General features: G+C 39.3%; 1 non-coding gene across 1 annotated transcript; it reads right to left on the bottom strand.

Moving 5' to 3' along the window:
- Positions 1-16,008: 16,008 nt before the first annotated feature.
- On the bottom strand, positions 16,009-16,115 carry LOC117014173 (U6 spliceosomal RNA). Its single transcript, XR_004421470.1, has one exon. It is a non-coding gene; the product is annotated as a U6 spliceosomal RNA (small nuclear RNA).
- Between the last annotated feature and the right edge of the window lie 2,236 nt (positions 16,116-18,351).

Raw genomic sequence — 18,351 nt, 5'->3', positions numbered from 1 at the left:
GAAATTTATTCTCACAGTTCTGAAGGCAAGAAGTCTGAAACCGAGGTGTTGACAGGGCCATGTTCTCTTAAGGCTCTAGGGGAGGATCCTTCCTTGCCTCTTCCATGCTTCTGCCAGTGGTCACCAGCCATCCTTGACATTCCTTGGCTTGTAAACACGTCACCCCAGTCTCTGCCTCCGTTGTCACATAGGGTTTTCTCTGTCCCCCGGTGTTTTCACATAGCCTTTTTATAAGGACATTAATCATTGGATTTAGGGCCCACCCTAATCCAGTATGACTTGGTCTGAGCCGATTACATCTGCAAAGACCCTATTTCAAATAAGTTCATATTCAGAGGTACAAGGACGGGGGTAGGACGTCAACGTAGATTTTGGGGGGATACAGTTCAATACATAATAACCCCATTAACAATGAACACATCTAGTGTCCAGCTCCTTCCTCCTAAGTGTCATTCTCTACGAAAAGGAACCAGGGTTCCTTGGAGAAATGGCTGATTCCAGGTCTGGATCAGGGGAAGTACAAGATAAACATGGAGAATCTTGAGGTAAAAAGTAAGGATGTGCACAAAGAATTGTGGGAACAGGGCAACAGAACACAGAAGCTGGCTTGAGGGGCTCTATGGGCTCTGCAACCTGAGCATCAAAATAAATGATAATAAGGGGTTATAATTAAATCATGAATCTATATAAATATAAATAAATTGAAAGTTTGATGAGGTACAGGATATTTACAGTTTCAAAGTACGTCCCACAAAGTAGTAATTACAGTGGGGAAAGCATAACTTTACAGTGGAGAGTTCTTACGTGATCAAAGTGAACATCAGAATGGGTCAAATCTAAATCGTGTACCACCTGAGAGGATGAAAGAATACAGCATCTGGCCGGCCCGGTGGCTCAGGCGGTTGGAGCTCCATGTTCCTAACTTGGAAGGCTGCCGGTTCGATACCCACATGGGCCAGTGGGCTCTCAACCACAAGGTTGCCAGTTCATTTCCTCGATTCCCGCAAGGAATGGTGGACAGCGCCCCCTGCAACTAAAATTGAACATGGCACCTTGAGCTGAGCTGCCACTGAGCTCCCGGATGGCTCAGCTGGCTCAGTTGGAGCGCATCCTCTCAATCACAAGGTTGCCAGTTCACCTCCCACTAGGGATGGTGGGCTGTGCTTCCCTGCAACTAACAATGGCAACTGAACCTGGAGCTGAGCTGTGCCCTCCACAACTACGATTGAAAGGACAACAACTGCCTTGGAAAAAAATCCTGGAAGTACACACTGTTCCCCAATAAAGTCCTGTTCCCCTTCCCCAATAAAATCTTAAATATATATAAATATATATATAATCTTTAAAAAGAACACATACTTTAACAATTTCTGGGGGGTTTTTTTCCACTCTAAAACTCAAGTTGTCAGCATAACCATTATTGGAGAAAAATTTTTAAATTCTTATAATTATTTTCATAAGTGCCAAAAGGGAATCCTTCATTGAAACTCTTCATAAAAGCAATAAAGAGTTGCCTCTTTAACATAACAAAAAGGCTCTATTGAAAACCAAAAACCAAAATTATACTTAATGGAGAAACATGAATTATTCTTCTTTAAAACAGGAACAAGCAAGGACACATTATCAGCACTATTTAGCTTAGCTCAAAAATTCTGACAAAGGTATTCGAGAAGAGGGAAAAAATACACATAAAAAAGGGAAGTAATAAAACGATCGTGTTTTGTAAATAAAGTGAAAATCACCTCAAAATTACTAGAGATAATAAATGAAGTCATAAAAGAAACAAGATATAACACAAATTAATTTAGGAGAATTTCCGTTTTTACCATAGTGCTTTTCTCTTATGATCTTTCCATTTATTCATTTTTAAAAAATCTTTAATAAAGCTTTGTAATTTTTTCCCTATAGATCCTATGAATTTCATATTAATTTTTTCACAGATATGTAAGTTTTTATTGCTATTGTGAATGGAATCTGTTTTGTCATTATATTTACTTTCTTATTCTTAAATATTTTAAATAAGGTATTTATTATATGCACTGATTATAACATAGCATTTGAACTTATGTGGAATTCTTTCATTTCTGTTTTCCTGTCACTTACAAGCACCAGGTATTTACAATCACTACTATAGAGACATCATATGAATATAGTGATAAAGTCTTGTTTAAGAAAGTTTAGAAGTTCATTTTTCTAGCTTTCAAGTTGTTAAGCTGCTTCCATTTTTCTATTGTTCTTTTCCTCTCCTCGGTTTCTTTTGTGATGTCTTGAACCAGGTAACTGCCTGGGAGGCATATTAAGGAGTTTTAAATTTAGGTAATAAAACAAATCACTGTTGCCTGGTATACAGTACTAGACTGATAATGATTTCATTACAGACTTTTTCCTAACCATTACCTCTCATTTCAGGCAGTTGACAGGGGGCTAGTCTAAGGATAGAGCACACTCTTTTGGTTATGTATTGCTATTGAACACACCACCCCAACATTTAATGGGTTAAACAAACAAATATTACTGTCACTTGTAGTGCTGTGGTTTGACCTGACTTACCTGAGCAGTTCTCACCAGGATTCGCAGTCCAGTGGTGAAATGTAAAGTCTCAACTAGACTGGACATCCAAGATGGCGCACTTATATGGCTGGCAGTTGACGCTGGCTGTCGGCTGGGAGTAGAACTGGGCTTGGACTTCTCATGGTGGCTGGGTTCTGAGAGGCAGCATGCCATGAGTGAGTCCAAGAGACCCTTACAGAAGCTACAAGGCATCTTATGACTTAGTTTTGGAAGTCCCAAAGCATCACTTCTGCTACACTGTATTGGTTAAGCAAATCAGTAAGGCCAGCCCTGGTTAAAGCGGAGGAGAACTGGCCCTGCCTCTTGATATGAAGTGCAACTTGCAGATATAGGGAGGGAAGGAACAGAGGGTAGCCTTCTTTGGAGATTATCGACTGCATTCACACAAATTGCAAAAATACTTGAGATGAAACCAGGCTAGTGAGCGGTTGTTTTTTATTTCCACTTTAGAGTGTGGTCTAGTTCAGTGCTTCTCCAAGTTCACTGTGAATACAGATTGTCTGTGGATTTTGTCCAAATGCTGATTCTGATTCAGAAGGTCTGGGAGGGGCCTGAGATTCTGCATTTTTAACACACTCCTAAGAGGTGTCACACTGCTGGGTCTGCAGACTACACTTTGAGTAGTGAGCATCTACTTAAGCAGCAGGAAGGCCATTTACATCGGACAGTTATATCTGATTTCCACTTAGTCTAGTGAGGTTTTTGTGTCCTTTATAGATTGATGCCCAGCAAAGCCCATTTTCTAATTGGTTGTTCCAAGTTCCCAGAAAAATAATTGATGTTTGTATATTTATCTTGGCTTTGACCTCCTTTTTAATATTTTCTTGTATCTGACCAGTTTTTCAGTTAATGTCTTGGATTTCCTAGGTAGAGAATTTTTATCATTGTATTTTCTCATGAATATTGTAATTTTTATATATTTTTCTTGTGTTATTTTCATGGCTAGAACCTTCAAGATAATATGAAATAAAAGTGGTGATAACTGGCATGCTTGTTTAATTCCTGACTTTGATGGAACTACTTTTAATGCCATGATGTTAATTTTTGAATATGATGTTGCCTTCTGATTTCTAGTGGACATTCTTTATCAAACTAAGAAACTATTTCAGAATAGTTTGGTAATAAGTGCCATTATTAATATTTTCTTTTGATTCTCCAGAAACTCTTAACCTATTTGCAACTTACAAGTCAGAACACACTAGGTAAATGATTGGGCAGTTCTAGATTTCTCTTTTAGAACTTTCTATTCATTCTGTCTCCCCCTCTCCTTTCTTTTTCATGAAAACTCAAGTTAGAAAAAGATGGAAAACCAATTTCCTGCCTTCCTGTGTGTTCCATCTCCACCAACCAGACTTTTTTGTTTCCAAAGAAGAAAAACACACTCCTATTCACTTTTTCTCCGCTGAGGCTTTGCCTCAGGAAGGTTCCCTCCTGATGCTAACTTGTTGTTTCTAACAGACTTATTAAAATATAATTCATATGCCATACAATTTACCCATTTAAAGTGTACAATATGATCGCCTTTAGTCTATTCACAGAGTTGCACAATCACCACCACAATCAATTTTGGGACATTTTTATCTCCCCCCAAAAAACCCTGTGCCCTTTAGCCCACAATCCTCAACCTCTCCATTCCTCTCAGCTCTAAAAAAACACCGATCTACTTTCTGTCTCTGTATATATTTGCCTATTCTGGACACTTCGTATAAATGGAATCATACAATAGATGGTCTTTTGTGACTGGCTTCGTTCACTTAACATTATGTTTTCAGGATCCATCCATGTTGTAGCACGTATCAGCATTTCATTTCTTTATATGGCTAAATAATATTCCATTATATGGATATGCCACATTTTGTTTATTGACTCATCAGTATTGGACATTTGTATTGTTTCCACTTTTTGACTATTATGAATAATGCTGCTATGGATATTTGTGTATAAATTTTTGTGTGAACATGTGTTTTCATTTCTTTTGGCAATATACCTAAAATTGAAATTGTTGGGTCATAGACTGACTCTATGTTTAACCTTTTGAGGAATTGCCAGACTATTTCCAAAGCAGCTGCCCCATTTTACATACCTACCAGCAATGAGTAAGAGCTCCGACTTCTCATCAACCTCACCAACACTTGTATTATCTATCTTTTTCAGGTGTTTCATTTATTTTTCCTTTTTTTAAAAAAAGATTTTTATTAAAAAATATAGCTAGCATACAACATTATATCAGTTTCAAGCATATATCATAGTTTTTCAACATTTATATACCTAAAGAAGTAATCACCACAAGTCCAGCAATCATCTGACACTGTACCAGGCTATCACAATATTATTGACTATATTCCCAATGCTGCACATTATTTGTTTTATACCTGGAAATTTGAACTTCTTATTCCCCTTCACCTTTCTCCCCTTTTTAATTTTTCAATTAGTTGACATTCGATATTATTTTGTATTAATTTCAAATGTATGGTATAATGGTTAGACATTTGTATAATTTAAGAAGTGATGCCCCTCATTAGTCTAGTACACCTGGCACTATACATAATTATTACCATATTATTGACTATATTCTCTATGCTTTACATCCCAATGAGTATTTTGTAACTACTAGTTTGTACTTCTTAAACCCTTCACCTTTTTCACCCTGTCCCCCACCCCCTCCCATCTATCACCCTGATAAATTTAGTACCCATCTGACACCATACATAGTTATTACAATATTATTGACTATATTCCTTGTTCTATACCCTACATCCCTATGACTACTTTGTAACAACCAATTTGTACTTCTTAAGCCCTTCCTGTTTTTCACCGACCCCCTTCAATACCCCCTCCTTCTGGCAACCCTCAAAATATTATCTGTATCTATGAGTGCGTTTCTGTTTTGTTTGTTTGTTTGTTTTGTTCTTTAGATTCCACATATAAATGAAATCACATTGCATCTGTCTTTCTCTGTCTTACACTTTACTCAGCACAAAACCCTCCAGGTCCATCCATGCTGCCACAGATGGTAAGAACCCATTCCCTTCCATGGCCAAGTAATATTCCATTGTATATATGTACACACTACTCTTTATCCATTCATCCATTGATGGACCTCTAGGCTGCCTCTACATCTTGGACTTTATAAGTAATGCTGCAATGAACATATGGATGCACACATTCCCTTGAAGTAGTGTTTTGGGTTTCTTCAATAAATACCCAAAAGTGGGATTACTGGGTACTTTTTTGTCTCTTGTTATAGTCTTTGTTTTAAAGTATTTTGTCTGATATAAATATTGCTGCCTCAGCTTTTTCCCGCCATTTTCATGAAATAACTTTGGATATCCCTTGACTTTCAGCCTGTGTGTGTCTTTCAATCTGAAGTAGTCTCTTGTAGGCACCATATGTAAGGACTTTCTTTTATCCATTCAGCCACCCTATGTTTTTTATCAGAGCGCTTAATCCATTTACATTGAAAGTAATTGTTGAATGTAAAACTGAAAATAACAAAAGAACAAGACAAACAAATGAAGGGACAAAAACTCATAGACATAGACAATAGTTTAGGGGTTACCAAAGGGTAAGTGGGAACGGGACTCTAGAAGAGAGTAAACAAGGTCTAATATATGGTGATGGAAAGAGAACTGACTCTGGGTGGTGAACACACATTGTGAGATATAGATAATGTATTACAGAATTGTATACCTGAAATCTATGTAACTTTACTAACAATTGTCACCCCCAAAAAATTTAATTTTAAAAAAAATAAATTAATTGTTGATAGATATGTAACTATTGCCATTTTATAGTTTATATATATATATTTTTTTCTTGTCTTAAAGGAATCCCTCTAACATTCCTTGTGGTACTGGTTTGGTGGTGATGAACTCCTTGGCTTTTTCTTATCTGAGAAGCTCTATATGTCCTTTGATTTTAAATGATAGCCTTGCTGGGTAGAATAGTCTTGGTTGTAGATTCTTGATTTCATCACTTTGAATATTTCCTGCCAGTCCTTTCTGGCTTGCAAAGTTTCTATTAAGAAATTATCTGACACTCTTATGGGAGTTCCTTTATACATTACTAGTTGCCTTTCTTTGCTGCTTTTAGGATTCTCTGTTGTCCTTAACCTTTGCCATTCTATTTATAATGTGTTTTGGTGTGGGCCTGTTTGGGTTCATCTTGTTTGGGACTCTCTGTGCTTGCTGGGCTTGTATGTCTATTTCCTTTGCCAGGTTAGGGAAGTTTTCAATCGTTATTTCTTCAAATAGATTCTCAATCCTTTGCTTTCTTTCTTCTCTTTCTAGTACTCCTATGATGTGAATGTTGTTACGCTTGATGTTGTCCCAGAGGTCTCTTAAACTATCCTCATTTTTAAAATTCTTTTTTTCCTTTTGCTGTTCCAATTGGGTGTTTTCTCCTACCTTGTCTTCCAAATTGTTGATTCGATCCTCTGCTTCATCTAGTCTGCTGGTGATTCCTTTAGTGCGTTCTTCATTTCAGTTATTGCATTCTTCACTTCTAACTGGTTATTTTTTATGGCTTCTATGTCCTTGTTTATGCTTGCTATCTCATTGTTGAAATACTCACTAAGTTCCTTGAGCATTCTTATAACCAGTGTTTCAAACTCTGTCTCTGGTAGGTTGGTTGCTTCCATTTTGTTTACTGTGTTTTCTCGAAAATAAGACCTAGCCGGATCATCAGCTCTAATGTGTCTTTTGGAGCAAAAATTAATATAAGACCCAGTATTATATTATATTTATTATATTATACTGGGTCTTATATTATATTAAAATAATATAAGACCAGGTCATTAATTTTTGCTCCAAAAGACACATTAGAGCTGATGGTCTGGCTAGGTCTTATTTTCAAGGAAACATGTTAGTTCTTTTTCTGGAGTTTTCTCCTGTTCTTTAATTTGGGACATATATTTCTTTGTTTCCTCATTTTGGCTTCCTCTCTGTGTTTGTTTCTATGTATTAGGTAGATCTGCTATGTCTCTTGGCAGGTGGCTTTATGTAGTTGGTGCTGTGGCACTTTCTCCCTGGTCACCTGTTCCAGGTGATCCAGGAGTGTCCCTTGTGTGGGTGTGTGTTTCCTTCTGTTATAGTTGAGCCTTGATTGCTGTTAGCACATCAGTAGATAGGATTCACCCTCAGGCTGATTGGCTGTGGTTTTGGCCCATTCCATAGCTTACAGACTGCTGTATTGGGGAGCTTACCACACAGAATGAAATTTACCCCAGTAGGCTCTGGTACCTGTTGAGATCGCCCTTTGGGTGTGCCACTTTGGGTGTGGGGCTAATTGGGTGTGCTCAGCTGTGGTCTGAAGTCCACTTCTAAATATGTTGGTTCTGAGGTCTCTTGGTGGGGGCTCTGGTGCAGGCCCAGGTCACCTACTGCCTGTGACTGGCAGGGGGAAACCTGGTAGGAGCTACAAAGCCATCCATGGTTGATTGTTTCCTGTGCTGGACCCGGAGGTGTGTGGAAGAGGCCACGCTGTGAACTGAGGATTGCTGCCACCAGTACTGGACCTGGGGTAGCTCTGAAAAAAACCAAGACACACCGAGGTCTGCTGTTGCCTGCTGCCAGTTGCGGACTCTGGTAAGGTTCAGCTGCTGATAAAGCCTCCTTCAGTACAGAGTTGAGTGTGGCAGGAGCTCAGCAGGGTGGAGCTGTGGAGCTCACCAGGCCAATCAGATTCAGGTTTGTACATAAGCGTTGGGGGCAGGCTCAACACAGGAAAGATGGCGCCTGCCTGGCAACTACTCAGGATGAGGGCAGCACATAGGGAAAATGGCGACGGTCTTCCAGCTCACATCTCAGTCTGCCACACACCTCAGTCTGCCCCCTGTATGTCTCCGATGCCTCTCATCACCATCGGTCTGCCAGAGCCCAGGGTGAGTACCTGTGAGTGAGTAAATCTGTCCATGGGCCCTTTAAGATGACCGTTGGGTTTCTCGCCCAGATGGTCGGAAACTCCACTGTTTTTCACAGCCAGATGTTGTGGGGGCTCCTCTTCCTAACACCAGTACTCAGGGCTGGAGAGGCTGGTGTGGGGGGCTGGGGTCCCTTACTTCTCCAGGAGGATCTTCCATGACCGAGATATCCCTCCCAATTTTCACCCACCACACAAAGGTTTGGGGCCAGCCTGGTTTGCATCTCACCGCTCTTACCAGTCTTGACATGACTTATTCTTTATATCCTCAGTTATAAAACTTCTGTTCATCTAGCCTTCAGATAGTTCTCCAGGTTGGTTGTTCTATAATTTAGTTGTAACTTTAATGTGTTCAGAGAAAGATGCAGGCACAGTGTTTATCACTCTGCCATCTTGGATCTGTCTTTCTGATTATAGCCATCCTAGTAGGTATGATATCTCATTGTGGTTTTGATTTTTTGCATTTTCCTGATGGCTAATAATATTGAGTATCTTTTCATGTGCTGATTGGCCATTTACATATCTTCTCTAGAGAAATGTCTATTCAGATCCTTTGCTCATTTTTAAATTGGCTTGTCTTTTTATTGAGTCACATCACGAAAATATAAAAGAACAAACTGCTAATTTACTAAACCACCTAGTGCTTCAGTCTCATAATTTACTGAACCACCTAGAAACTTCTTTCTCATTTCCAAACCTGCTTTTGAATGAGACTAGACTTTTTTCCTTAAAATTGCATTTTAGCATTTATGTGAAGAGAACACAAGCAACTTTGAAAACAGAAGTTTCCTCTGCTTTCGTCTGGCCAAGACAGAGGAAAGCAAAGAAAGACAATGTTCCATAGGATCATTTGAAGAAATAGTATTTAAAAGATGTCTGTTGGTTCTTGACTTTTTGAACAAAAACTGTGAAATTCTTTCAGCCTCAATTCAGAGAGTCCCCGGAAGAGACAGAAACTAGATGAATGGCACAGAGAGTTGATCTTTGACTCAATTAGCCTGAATCAATCTTGTCATTGAGTTCCCAGGAAAATTCAATTACAGGTCAAGTGTAGGAAGCCCAGTAATTGTGGCTTAAGCAGCAGAAATGGCAGGTGATCGATAGCAGCCTGAGGATGAATTTGACTTCAAAGCCCTTGAATCTGTAGTAGAAAAAAAAAAAAAGGCAGAAGAGATACAAAAAGGAAGAGGCTCGCAGAGTTGAAGAACCAACCATTGAGAGGTTTGCCCAAGCCAAGGGTACACTGGATAGAAGGGGCACTGGAAATAGCACTGCCACCCATGCCTGCCTACCCAGTTACTGACCTGACTGTGGAGACTCATGAGGTAGAGGGGGTTATGGGTGAGACCATCAGGCCCTGTTAGGAGCCTTCAGTATCAGTGCCAACAGCTGAGTGCAGTACCATGTGACCAGAAACTGTACTACTCAGGCCAAGATCAGAGGCTGGGGCTAGAAGAAGCGGGCTCTGTGGGGGAGAGCAAAATCACAATTTGGGACTAGAGACAACGCCTGAGGAAAAGAGCATCTCTCTAGGAATCATTTTTTCCTGCTAAACTAAGTATGAGATTCATGCAAGTAACTGCTCTCTCTAGTGGTGACATAAATATTGCAAGAAGGGCTTTGTATCTGAGTCAAAATTCAGAAGCTATAAATAAAAATATTGATAAATTCCACTACAAAAAAAAAAACAAACAAAACCCCACAATTACCACCACCATAAAACCCCTAAATTTTGGTATGGAAAAACAATCAGAAATATATTGCACTATAATTTTTCAAGATGTTACCATTAGGGGAAGGTAGGTAAAGGGTACACAAGATAGCTTTGTATTATTTTTTACTACTGTGTGTGAGTCCACACTTACCTCAAAATGAAAAAAATGTGATTAAATTATACGTAATGTCAAAAGACATACAACAAGCTGGGGTAAATATCTGCAACTCATAACACAGACCAATGGATAACTCTAGGAGCTTCTAAAAATTTAGGAGAAAAAGACCACAAATCCAATAGAAAAAAAAATAAACAAAGGTCATAAAGAGATAGGTCATAAAAAAGAGATATCATAAGTCTTTAAATACATGAAAAGAAGCTCAAACTTCCTCATGAGAGACATTCAAACTAGAACTATAGTGAAACCATTTTTTTCTACATCAAAGATTGGCAAAAATCCCCATTATCCAAAAGGTGGACAACACATTCTATTGGCGAGGCTTTAGGGAAACAGAACTCTTTGCATTTGCTCTTTGACCCAGCAATGCCACTTCTGGGAGACATAAATAAGATAGTTGCATAAGATACAGATCCATGCACAAAAATGAAAAGATGTAAGAGCAGGATCTTCATTGAGATACTGTTATGGCAAAAGATTGGTCCAGCTACATAATAGACTCCATATAATATAAATTGTAAGAAAGAAGCAGGAAGATCTCTGTGTACAGATATAGAAATAGTTCCTGGTCTATTGCTAAATGAAGAAACCAAAGTATAAAGTGTATGCTGCCTCTTAGGGAAGAAAAGCGGATCAGAATACATATTTGTAAAACTGGTATCTCTAGAGGGTGGAGGGAGGGAAAAGGTGAAGCAGGCAGGGGTGGAAACGAGGCTCTTTAGTGATGCCTTTTTATATAGTTGTGACTTTTAATTATGTAAATAGATAACCCATGAAAAAAAGATTCCCAAGACTGAGATGGTTAGCAGAGGAGGGTAGAATGGAATTCGTTTGGGATGACAGACAAGCTCGGGGAGCCATGGTTGGAATGGCAGAGCTTGGCAGTGTTAAGGAAGAACACAACCTTAAAAATCATCTAGTTCTGTATTTTCAGTTTTTATACATATGAAGGAGACTAAGGCCCAGAGTGGAGAATTCACTTGCCTAAGGATCCACAGTGAATATTGTGAAAATAAGCTCTAGAGCCTAGATCACTCCATTTCTGAGGAAATGATTCTTCAGCAATAAGTCCTCTCCCTGAAGAAGAGGCAGGGGAAGGAAAATGGGTCACTTTTAATGATTACAGCCATTCAGAAGCCCCATACTCTCCACACAACTGGTCACCCCATAGCTGCCTGGATTACAGGTTCGGCATGGGATTCAGCTCCAGCCTCTTGGTCACTTAGGCCTGCAGGGCCAGAGGGTGGCCATTGCTGAATGACCATGCACCCGAGGTGGCAGACACGGGACTGATTCCTCCAGTCCCGGCAAGGCTGGGGAGGCTAGAGGACCTGGAGGAGACAGTTCACCCACTCACGGGGGTAGGGGGGTGGAAGGGGCCAAGACCACTTTTCAAGGAAGGAGGGGAAAGATTTCCAGACAGCTGGGGGTTACACGTTTTAAATAATCTAAACCACTTTTTAATGGAAATATTTCTAAAACCCTTTCCTTAAAAAGCAGAGCTCACTGAACATAATTTAACTTTCCCAATGACTCAGGGCCATCATTATAAATAAATTACCCTGGATTGTGACACAGGGCAGTCCCAAGGGACTCCTGCACTATGAAGGTGAGGTCTCTGTGTCTTACACCGCTCTTCCTTCTGAGAGCTTGCCTTTGCTTTGTATAGAATGTCCTTTCGTTCAGCTGCCATCCACCTGAGCTGGCAATGCTTTAGTGTCTGGTGGCCCTTCCCACTGCTCTTCTCCTTGTCACCCCTCCTTATAATCACCAAGAATTTGGAGAGTGAGGAAACCCCTGCTCTGTGCAAAACCTATTCTTCTTTCAGGGTTTTTCTGAGTCCCAGCCTCCACAAATCCTCTCCATTCCCCTTGATCAAGATTCACTGCTTCCTTGCTTGGCTGCCATCACTGCTTGTTCAGGGCAGATGTAAGCTGCATTCAGTCTTCACTCCTCTCTCCTACTCTCCCCCACTGCTCGTTGTTCCTTACTCCCCATGCAGGCTTTCCTCTCTCCCAAACCTTTATGCTGTGGTCTCTGGAATCCCGCCCAAGGTAAACATACGTAGTTCTCTGCATAGATTTAAAAAACTAATTCTATATTTACCAAGTAATGCATACACATAATTAAAATGATCAAATGTATTAAAATGTTCATGTATAAACCACTGCTCTATCATACCCCTTCCTACACCCCAGGCCCATCTCTTTTAGCTGCTGCTTCTTGTATTTGCTTTTTAAATTTGAAATAATATATAAGTACTATTGTATATTGATTTTTTTAATTTTAGAAATTATCTGTTGGCTTCCTAATATGGCACATGATAAGTTATTTCTTTTAAACACACACTCACACTCACACTGATTTCCCTGTCCACTTCCATTCAGTTTAATTTTATCTAATTTTTAGATAAGTTAATATTATGTACTTTTATTTCCATTATTGTGGTGATATATTCAGTATTTAAGTGTTCTATGGTTGTGTTTCCTTTGTTTTTCATCATTTTGATTTTCCAACAATTAGTGATTGCCTTGTATTTTCTTTTGCTTAGTTTTCTATGTGTCTATCATTAGTTCTTTACCACATCTTCCTACAACCTCTCAATTTTTCCACATGATAAAACACAACAGATAATATATTCTTTCCTGAAGATCTCTCTTCTGGAGTCTTCTGTCATCTGAGATTTTGTTTTTTATTTTCTAGGTCTATTGTGCACATATTATTTTAGGACTTCCTTTTACCATCATTGCAGAAATTCTCTCAGCTTTTCTCTGGACTATATCACTTGCTCCTTAAATTCCTGCACTTTTGGTTTAATTTCTTGTTTTGGTAAAGGAAATCATCTACTAGCTACCTGGGAAAGAGTATTTGGAGATAATTTTTAAAAATCAACTTTATTGAAGTATAATTTACCCACTACAAATGCATCCATTTTATGTGTATATTTTTATGGGTTTTAGTAAATTTATACCCTTGTGTAACAATAGTCACATAAAGATACGGAATTTTTCCATCACTCTGAAAAATTCCTTTATGCTACACCCCAGTCAATCCTCAGCCCCCATCCCCAGCTACAGGCAACCTTTCTGGGGTTTTTTATTATCATAGATTAGCTTGGTCTTTTCTAGAATTTTATATAAATGAAATCAAACAATATGTAGCTTTTTGTGTCTGGCTTCTTTCACTCAGCAAAATGTTTTTTGGATTCATCCATGTTGTGTGCGTATGAGTAGTTCATTCATTTTTAAAAACAGCTCAGTTGTGATATAATTGACATACAATAAACTGCGTATAACTAAAGTGTATTATTTGATAAGTTTATACATATCCATGAAAACGATGCTAAGTAATCACCATCACTCAGCATAATTATCTGAGATGCATCAATGTTGTTACATGTATCACTAGTCCGTTACTTTTTATTGATGAGGAATACTCTATTGTATGGATATACTACAGATTGTTTATCCATTCATGTGCTGATGAATATTGGATTGTTCCCAAATTTGTCTGTTACAAATAAAACAGCTATAAACTTTTTTTGTTATGAAAATTCTTTGTACAAATAAAGCTGCTATGTCCTTTCAAATCTTTGTATGGACACATATTTTCTCTTCTCTTAGGTAAATATGAAGGAATTAAATGGCTGGATTTATGGTAAGTGTATGTTTAACTTTTAAGAAACTGCCGAGCAGCTTTACAAAGTGATTGGACCATTTTGTTTTCCTGCAAACATTGTATGAGAGTTCCGTTGCTCCACATCCTGTCCAACACTGGGTGTTGTAAGACTTAAAAATATTAGCCATTCTAATGGGTGTAGTGGTATCTCAAAGTGGTTTTAATTTGCATTACCTTGATAACTATTGATGTTGAACATCTATTCCATGTGTTTGTTGGCCATTCATATCTCCTTTTGTGGAGAGTCTGTTTGAATTTTTGGTGCATTGTTTATTTGGGTTGTTGGTCTTCTTTTTGAGTTGTAAGAATTCTTTTTTTGGGGGGAGGGGTTGCAATTCAAAGAAATTTTTAAAAAAATTTTATTGGGGAATATTGGGGAACGGTGTGTTTCTCCAGGGCCCATCATCTCCAAGTCATTTTCCTTCAATCTAGTTGTGGAGGGCACAGCTCAGCTCCAAGTCTAGTCACCACTTTCAACCTTTAGTTGCAGGGGGCACAGCCCGCCATCCCATGTGGAAATTGAACTGGTAACCTTGCTGTTGAGAGCTCGCACTCTAACCAACTGAGCCATCCAGCTGCCCTCAAAAAATGTTTTAAATATTTTTATTAAAAAATATAGCTACCATACAACATTATATCAGTTTCAGGTGTATAGCATAGTTGTTCAACATTTATGTGCCTAAAGAAATGATCACCATAAGTCCAGCAACCACCTGACACCATACTATGCTATCACAATATTATTGACTATATCCCTCATACTGTACATTACATCTCCATGACTTACACCTGGAAATGTGAACCACTTATTCCCCTTCACTTCCCCGCCCGCCCCCGCCCCACTTTTTTAAATTTTCAATTACAGTTAGCATTCAATATTATTTTATATTCATTTCAGTTGTACAGCATAGTGGTTAGACATTTGTAAAATTTAAGAAGTGATGCCCCTCACTAGTCTAGCACTCACCTGGCGCTATGCGTAGCTATTACCATATTATTGACTGTATTCTTTACGCTTTACATCCCAGTGAGTATTTTGTAACTATCAATTTGTACTTCTTAATCCCTTCACTTTTTTCACCCTGTCCCCCAAGCCCCTCCCATCCATCACCCTGATAAATCTATCACCCTGATAAAGTACCCATCTGACACCATACATAGGTATTACAATATCATTGACTATATTCCTTGTTCTATACCCTACATCCCCATGACTACTTTGTAACAACCAATTTGTACTTCTTAAGTCCTTCCCATTTTTCACCCACCCCTTCAACACCCCTCTCCTCTGGCAACCCTCAAAATGTTTCTGTATCTATAAGTGTGTTTCTGTTTTACTTGTTTTGTTCTTTAGATTCCACATATAAATGAAATCACATTGCATCTGTATTTCCCTGTCTTACACTCCACTCAACACAATATTCTCCAGGTCTATCGATGCTGCTGCAAATGGCAAGAACCCATTCCCTTCCATGGCCAAGTAATATTCCATTGTACATATGTACCACCTCCTCTTTAGCAATTCTTCCATCAATGGACACTCAGGCGGCTTCCACATCTTGCCCTTTGTAAATAATGCTGCAATGAACATATGCATGCACACGTTCCCTTCAAGTAGCATTTTGGGTTTTTTCAGATAAATACCCAGAAGTGGGATTACTGGGTCCTTCTTTGTCTCTTGTTATAGTCTTTGTTTTCAAGTCTATTTTGTCTGGTATAAGTATTGCTACCCCAGATTTTGTTTTTTTTCTTCCATTTTCGTAGAATATTTTTTTCCATCCCTTTACTTTCAACCTGTGTGTGTCTTTCAATCTGACATAGTCTCTTGTAGACAGCATATGTAAGGTTTTTCTTTTCTTATCCATTCAGCCAGCTATGTCTTTTATCGGAGCACTTAATCCATTTACATTGAAACTAATTGTTGATAGATATGTAATATTGCCATTTCATGATATATATATATATATATATTTTTCATGTTATGCTTGCTCAGGGGCCATGCTAATCTTCCCTGTATTGTTCCAATTACAGTATATGTGCTGCTGAAATGAGCACTTTTTATTTTTTTTCTTGTCTTAAAGAAATCCCTCTAACATTCCTTGTGGTACTGGTTTGGTGGTGATGAACTCCTTTACTTTTTCTTATCTGGGAAACTCTATCTGTCCTTTGATTTTAAGTGATAGCCTTGCTGGATAGAATAGTCTTGGTTGTAGATCCTTGCTTTTCATCACTTTGAATATTTCCTGCCAGTCCTTTCTGGCTTGCAAAGTTTCTATTAAGAAATTATCTGAAAATCTTATGAGAGCTCCTTTATACATTACTAGTTGCCTTTCTTTGCTGCTTTTAGGATTCTCTGTTGTACTTAACCTTTGCCATTCTATTTATAATGTGTCTTGGTGTGAGCCTGTTTGGGTTCATCTTGTTTGGGCCTCTCTGTGCTTGCTGGGCTTGTATGTCTATTTCCTTTGCCAGGTTAGGAAACTTTTCAATCATTATTTCTTCAAATAGATTCTCAATCCTTTGCTTTCTTTCTTCTCTTTCTAGTACCCCTATGATGTGAATGTTTTTATGCTTGATGTTTATCAAAACCAGAGGTCTCTTAAACTATCCTCATTTTTAAAATTCTTTTTTCCTTTTGCTGTTCCAGTTGGGTGTTTTCTGCTACCTTGTCTTCCAAATTGTTGATTCAATCCTCTGCTTCATCTAGTCTGGTGGTGATTCCTTCTAGTGCATTCTTTATTTCAGTTATTGTATTCTTCACTTCTAATTGGTCATATTTTATGGCTTCTATGTCCTTTTTTATGCTTGCTATCTCTTTGTTGAAATTCTCACTAAGTTCCTTGAGCATTCTTATAACCAGTGTTTTGAACTCTGTCTCTGGTAGGTCGGTTGCCTCCATTTTGTTTATCGTGTTTCCCCAAAAATAAGACCTGGTCAGACCATCAGCTCTAATGCGTCTTTTGGAGCAAAAATTAATATAAGACCCGGTATTATATTATATTATACTATATTATATTTATTATATTATACCGAGTCTTATATTAAAATAAGACCAGGTCTTATATTAATTTTTGTTCCAAAAGACACATTAGAGCTGATGGTCTGGCTAGGTCTTATTTTCAGGAAACATGGTAGTTCTTTTTCTAGAGTTTTCTCCTGTTCTTTCATTTGGGACATATTTCTTTGTTTCCTCATGTTGGCTTCCTCTCTGTGTTTGCTTCTATGTATTAGGTAGATCTGCTGTCTCCAAGTCTTGCCCGGGGGCCTTATGTAGTAGGTGCCCTGTGGGCCCAGTGGCACATATCCGTGGTCACCTGTTCCAGGTGCTCCAAGAGTCTCCCTTATGTGGGTTGTGTGTGCCCTCCTGTTATAATTGAGCCTTGATTGCTATTGGCATGTTAGTGGGTGTGATTGACCCTCAGGCTGACTGGCTGTGGGCCACATCCACAGCTTACAAGCTATTGTGCAGGGGGCTTACCACATAGAGTGTGATTTCCCCCAGTAGGCTCTGGTACCTGGTGAGACAGCCCTTTGGGTGTGCCACTTGTGGGGCTAATTGGGTGGTGCTTTGCTGTAGTCAAAGTCAACCTCCAAGTATGTTGGTTCTGGGGCCTCTTGGGAAGGGCTCTGGTGCAGGCCCAGGTCACCCACTGCCTGTGACTGCCAGGGGACAATCTGGTAGGAGCAACAAAGCCATCCATGATTGATTGTTGCTGTGCTGGACCTAGAGGCATGTGGGATAGGCCTCGCTAAGAACTCTGAAAATGCCACCAATACTGGGCCTGGGGTAGCTCCACATAAAGCCAGGACACACTGAGGCCTGCTGCTGGTTGCTGGCTCCTGTTAAGTTTTAGCTGCTGAAGAAGCCTCATGTGTACAGAGTTGGGTGTGGTAGGGTCAGCAAGTCAGCGAGTCAGCAAGGTGAAGCAGCAGAGCTCACCAGAATAATCAGATTCAGATATGACCATGGGCATAGGGGAGGTCTCAACACAGGAAAGATGGCATCCACCTGCCAGCTGCACAGGTAAAGGACCCCACACAGAGAAAATGGTGACCATCTTCCGGTCTTCATCCTGAGGCCATACACCTCAGTCTACTCCCTATATGTGTCCAAAGACCCCAGAGTCACAGGCCCTCCACCAGAGCCCAGGGTGAGTGACTGGGAGTGAGTCTGTGTGCGCCCTTTAAGAGGACACCTGGGTTTCCCACGTCCTTTTATCCCACCCAGATCGGTGGAAATTCCACTGTTTTTCACAGCCAGATGTTGTGGGGGATCATCTTTCTGGCACCA

The sequence above is a fragment of the Rhinolophus ferrumequinum genome, chromosome 21 (assembly GCF_004115265.2).
Source record: "Rhinolophus ferrumequinum isolate MPI-CBG mRhiFer1 chromosome 21, mRhiFer1_v1.p, whole genome shotgun sequence".
NCBI classification, from domain to species: domain Eukaryota; kingdom Metazoa; phylum Chordata; class Mammalia; order Chiroptera; family Rhinolophidae; genus Rhinolophus; species Rhinolophus ferrumequinum.
The sequence above is the reverse complement of the archived record's forward strand: the minus strand, read 5'-3'. Positions and strand labels throughout refer to the sequence as shown.